Source organism: Acyrthosiphon pisum, chromosome A1 (assembly GCF_005508785.2).
Source record: "Acyrthosiphon pisum isolate AL4f chromosome A1, pea_aphid_22Mar2018_4r6ur, whole genome shotgun sequence".
NCBI lineage: Eukaryota > Metazoa > Arthropoda > Insecta > Hemiptera > Aphididae > Acyrthosiphon > Acyrthosiphon pisum.
This window is the reverse complement of record NC_042494.1, coordinates 100721362-100727361: the sequence shown is the minus strand read 5'-3', so window position 1 is coordinate 100727361 and position 6000 is coordinate 100721362.

The following is a 6000-nucleotide window of genomic DNA, read 5'->3' as shown; positions in this document are numbered from 1 at the left end:
TAATTATGGATACCCTATTTAATACGCCCAATTAATGCCTTATTATAATTTGTAAAATTTATGTATGTAAAAGTTTAAGAATTGCAACTGTAAATTTTAAATTTAAGAAATTTGAATAACGTATTTATCCCCCCACACTTTAAGGGTCAATGGATGAATTAATTTTATGATTATTCCATTTAAATATTGAATGTAAAGTATAAAATAAATTTAAATTAATATAAAAAATATAGGTACTTACCTACAAAAAATTGTTTTTTCAAATCTATTTTATCTATTTTTTGGCCTTCTTTCATAGAGATAACATTTTAATGGGAGAGTTTTTATGGCAGGCTTACGTTTAAAAAATACTAAGAATTACATAAAAAATAGCAAATCAACAAATTTTGAAATAATTCAGGTAGTTTTTTCACAGAACAACGCAGACATATGTTACGATCTAATACAAAATTATCGTTCTTTCCGAACATGTAGACATGTAAGCTATATGACAAAAGTAAAGTATTATAATATATTCTGAAACTAAAGAAAACTACCTACCTTCATTTGGCCCATTGGTAGGTAGTGATATTATGATAGGAAACTGATGAGAAATTGTATGGTAAATTTTACCAACTGTTTTGCGTATATTACAATATAATAAGTCAGTGGAGTTCTCAGGAATTGTCAATAGGTGGGAGGGGGGTCGTGAATAATTTCTAGGAACATATGTAGGAGATCCCTCGGTGCATAAAACAGCGGGCGCGTATAAACTATAGAGACCGTCAATGGGGGGGGGGGAGGGGTTTAAATCCCATGACCCCCTTCCATGAGTAAACCCATATTATATACTTACTTTTATTATGTTAAATACTACAATACCACATTCTTTCAAAATTAATTCACCATGTATAAACAGTTTGTGTAGATCTTTGTGGTACCTATACTATAGTCTATAAGCATCATCTTGTGAAAACACAAAACACTATTGACTTTTTAAGTATCTACCTTGTATTATGGTCCAAAGTTTTATAAATTTTTATATATTCATAGCCTTGATGCAATCCAATTATAGTATACATTTATACCTCTATAAGATATATTTAATAAACATTATCTACTAAAATATTTTTTTTACTGCTGTTGTCCTTTTTTTCCATGTATTATCTAGCGATCCACATATTAAAATATTTATTAATGGTACAGTTAATTTTAAGTGCAGTTTTTGTCTGCACCCCACTAATATTGCCCACCTATAAAAAGTAGGAAAGGAATGCATTAATATTATATTCTATTTAAAATGAGGATTAATGTTTTTTTTTATTATTATTTATTAGCTTTTTACAAATAGTTATTATAGCTCAACAATTATAGCTTACAGCGTAAAGGTAATATAATATACATAATAATAGTAATAAATCATATTATAATAATGATATCCATAGTTATAGTTATACAACAGAATAAAATAAGCCGGAGAACAATTAAAATTTACAAGTAAATTAATATAATATTAGGTATTTAGGTATATTGCATATGAAGGAATTTTAAGAACTGACAATGAAGATAATAATATTGTGGAAATATTAAATTAGAAAAGATATTAAGGAAATATATTGGCTTTAGCGACAGTTGTGTTTAAGATGATGATAAAAGGGTAATTACTAATTAGTGGATTTTTGTGTTTTAACTTTAAATAAAATAAAATAAAATATTATGGATGGTTTTTTATGGTGGATTGTGGTTAGTTACTTCTGCATATGTTTTTTTTTTGGCTTGAGTATGGACATCTGGAACCTTATTGGTTAGCTAAACATATTTTGTAGACATTATATTTTGCGTAAATCTATTGTTGACGGAATAGAGCATTTATTGTCGTGAGAACATTTCAGCTTTTTATATGACGGGTAGCCTTTATAGTTAGCAAAATAAGCATTAAAACATAGAGTATTTTTAGTGAGTACACGAGTATGCAACATATACCTAACATTTTTCACTCTTCAGTAAGATAGTCTTGGTGACTTAATCACAAGATAACTGTTCTAAATTGGTGGCATGTTCGTATCGTTCGTGACCAGTGATCACGCATTGAGTTTGAAACGCGTGGTTCTGTGACGGATGAACACTTTTGGTAAAGACTAAAAGAGACTACCTATATCCTCAGAGGAAAAATAATATATATTTGGAGAAACAAACAATTTACTTTTCTTTTTGCTCGATTGAAGGAGATGATCTAGGTGACGAAGAAATTGATAAATTTCGTTTTGATATTTTATTACGAGACATGATCCGATTTTAAATATTACATTATCTACCTGTATAGCATTATTATTTCGTCTGAAATATCACTTGACGCCATAAGTTGATGAGTGCGATATATAATGTAGGTACGATACGACGGTAAACACTATAAATACAGAACTGGACAATTACAACTATTGACTGTTGTACAAAAAAAAAGCCCGTCAAGTAGGTAACCGCGGTGCTGTATTATAGCAGCACTAGTATTTATAAATGACGAGTGTACCTGGCCATTGAGTACACTGCAATGGATGTATTAACTATTAAATTTAAACTCAATAATAAATCATTGTATACCATGAAAAATGATTATGAGCGAAGACGGTGTAACTTTTTGGTAACTAAGGTAATGAGGAGATACACTTGATATCTAATGTATACAGCAGAAAGGTTACCTACTTGATGGCTTTATATAGTTTATTTCATAATAATATTACAATTTTAACAAATGTTCATATTGTTTTTGTTTTTCCTTTTTTTTTATATATATACTGGGAATTTTCAATTTTGACCTCCCAAAAGTACCAACTATAGATCCAATGACCAATTTGCTACCAGAAAGCTCTCTCTAAATTTAATGATCAAAGCATTTTTCCCACTGGAAAAAGTTATTTTCAGACACAAATGAAAAATTAATTTTAAGAACACACATAATTGTAAAATCAATATACTAACTGTATTCGCTCCGCTCAGCAACTAAAATTAAAGTCATTGATGAAAAATAAAAATAAAATAAAATAATAATCTGATTATAATTTCCAACTTAAACTTTTTAGTTAATTATTTATTTTATTTTAATTTATTTAAAACTGTGATAACTGTCAAATGCCTGCGTATTTGATATCACTGTATTTACCAGTATACCTAAAAAGTTCATATTTGAATTAATCCTCTATAATAGTGTATTAGCAATATGATTATATATGTATTATACATTAATATAATATAAGCAATATAATAATTAGGGCTCTGGACTTAAAGCATTTGCTTATTTTTATGTATAGACTTAAAATGTAGCAGAGTGCTATGTTAGTGTATGTCATGTTCCAACACGTTCAATTATGAAATTGAGTGCTTTTTTTTGCTTTATCAACGATTTTTCAAAAAAATGCTTATTTCCAGTTTTTCTGATTATTTTTGCTTTTTTACCAGTTTTTCTACTTTTTTATGGTTTTCACCTGTAAAGTTGATTTTGATAGAATTAAAATTAAAAATAATTCTTATTTTATCTACGATGTCAAGTTGACAGTAGCCTTCCACGTTTGATTTTTTTTTCCGATATAAATATTTATTTTTTAGTTAGAAACTTTTCCTAATCATTATTTTTAGCACAGTTATACAAATTATATCTAGTACTTACTTTATTATATAAAAAGAAAGTTTTTTTTTCTGATAAATATTTTTGCTAGAATGTAAGTTTTTTAAATGATTATTGATGTGCTAATAATGATGTTTTTAAGCGCTTATTTTAATTATTTTAAGTGCTATAAGTCTGGCGAGCCCTGATGATAATGTATAAATATAAGGTATATTATTTATTTAATAATAAAGTCATCAGTTAGAAAATGTTTGATGTGTGAATTATGAATAACAATTACAAGGATAACACAGTAATATAATATAGCTTATCTGCACAGTCATACACACATAAGTATTAAGTAGTACACTAGTACTTACAAAATACATCGTATAGCTATAATTTCTATATATTAATATTCAATAGAGTTTCGCGTTGTCTTTTCGGAAGGTCAGCCCAAAAACGTTCGACGGTGATGATCATAATAATAATGGTTTTAATAATGTTCGTTACCGAACGCGACGAAATGTGCAAAACACTGAATAGATAAAATTATAAACTCAAATCACATAGGTAATACCTAGGTACCAGCCATGCCGAACACAAACATATAAAATATGAGAGTGAGTAGGTACCTATTATTATTATTATTATTATTATACCAGCTGGCAGCTACCTCCTGTAGATGGGACGAAAATTAAATATTATCGATTGGCGATTTACGTGGGATAAAAAACGGATCTCTTATACTATTATTAAATTATTGCCGGTATAACTATACAGCCATCGTAATAATATTTTGCGTATGCAGAAAACTGCCGTCATTTTATATTACTTGTCTGCTGCAGCTGTATCCAAATGGACAAGATAGGTACTTATTTATTATTCCGCGTGGATGAAATCATGTTTTATGTCGAGAAAACTCCTTTGTGCAGGATAATATGCGTATATTATAATATACCTACAGTGTGTTTTTTTATCACTTAATAGTCATTTTCATGGTTAATTTATGGGTTTCAAAAAAAAAAAATTGAACACAATATTAATTTTGTTTTTTTTTTTTTATAGTCTTAAAATATAAGATGTTTACCCTTTTTAAATTACAACATTTAATATATATTTTTTATTTCATAATACCGGTTCAGAATATGAGAAATTCGATGTACAAAAATCGAACATCGAATCTGTAGTAGTCAATTAGTTACACTACTTATAACTTATAAGTTATAAGCATTTAAATGTTGTATACTTATCTAATGACTTAAATTGAACGAAGAAAAATATTTTCATAAGCACATATAGGTACATTTGAAAAACTAATGACCGTACTGTGATAACAAAGATCGCCTTGTTTTTATGTGTCATTGTGTCGTAGTCGGAAATTTGGTAAAACGTAGTAGAATAGTATATTTAAATATACGTTTTAAAGTAGATACAGTTCAGAATACGAAATTTTTTTTGCATACATTTTAAGGATATTTTCAGAACAACATTGTTCAAAACGTTGTGATTATTATTTATGCAACGATAAGTAAAATTATATAGAATGATAGCTTAGGTTCAATATATCCATAACTTTTAGAGAGCCAACTGCTAAGAATCTAAGCCCAGTAACTTTTGGGGAGGGGACGAGTGGACAACTAAGTCCTATCAAGCCCCCCCCCCTCCCACAAAAAAATGTCCGCAGATTTTGTTTATGTATGTGTATGTGTGCGAGTGTGTGATTTTAACCGTATACTCTACTCGTATATAATATAAGTGTAGCCGGAATAACGTATACATGTAAGGTAATAAACGTTTATCGAAATCCATAAAATAGCTTATGCGTGCGCACGCCCGTGCTGTTCGAAAACCGTAACATATATAATAATATTAGGGGGCTAGGATTGTATAGGATTTGTTTTTCCACATCCTCCAGGGCGTATATTATAGCTTTCCAATGTTATATACGACGACGTCCGATTCCAACTTCATCGCATTTATATTGCATTTATTTTGATAACATGGTTTTTTTTTTCACACGTAATTTCGAACAATCGGTCTGTCGTGATTCGAGCGGGACATAATATTATATAGGTATTATAATAATAATTAAACCGTGGTATATAATGCCCGATTGTGCATAACAACGACAATTGAATAAAAAAGTCAAAACTGTATTGTTCTAAAATTATTATTTGTTTTTCAGAGTTCAGTAGGTACCTACCTAATAGATAAATACATTTTATTATTAAGATGTGATGATATGGTTTTTACATTGGTTAATTTATCGTGATAATAATAATACACAGGTATCTACATTATACAACTTACTATATTATACAAGCTTTGAAATTGAAATGTATACAAATATTTTTGTAGGCGAAAACCGCGTGGAGAAACCGTAATGTAATATAAATACATTTCTGTAGGGCGTCATCGGA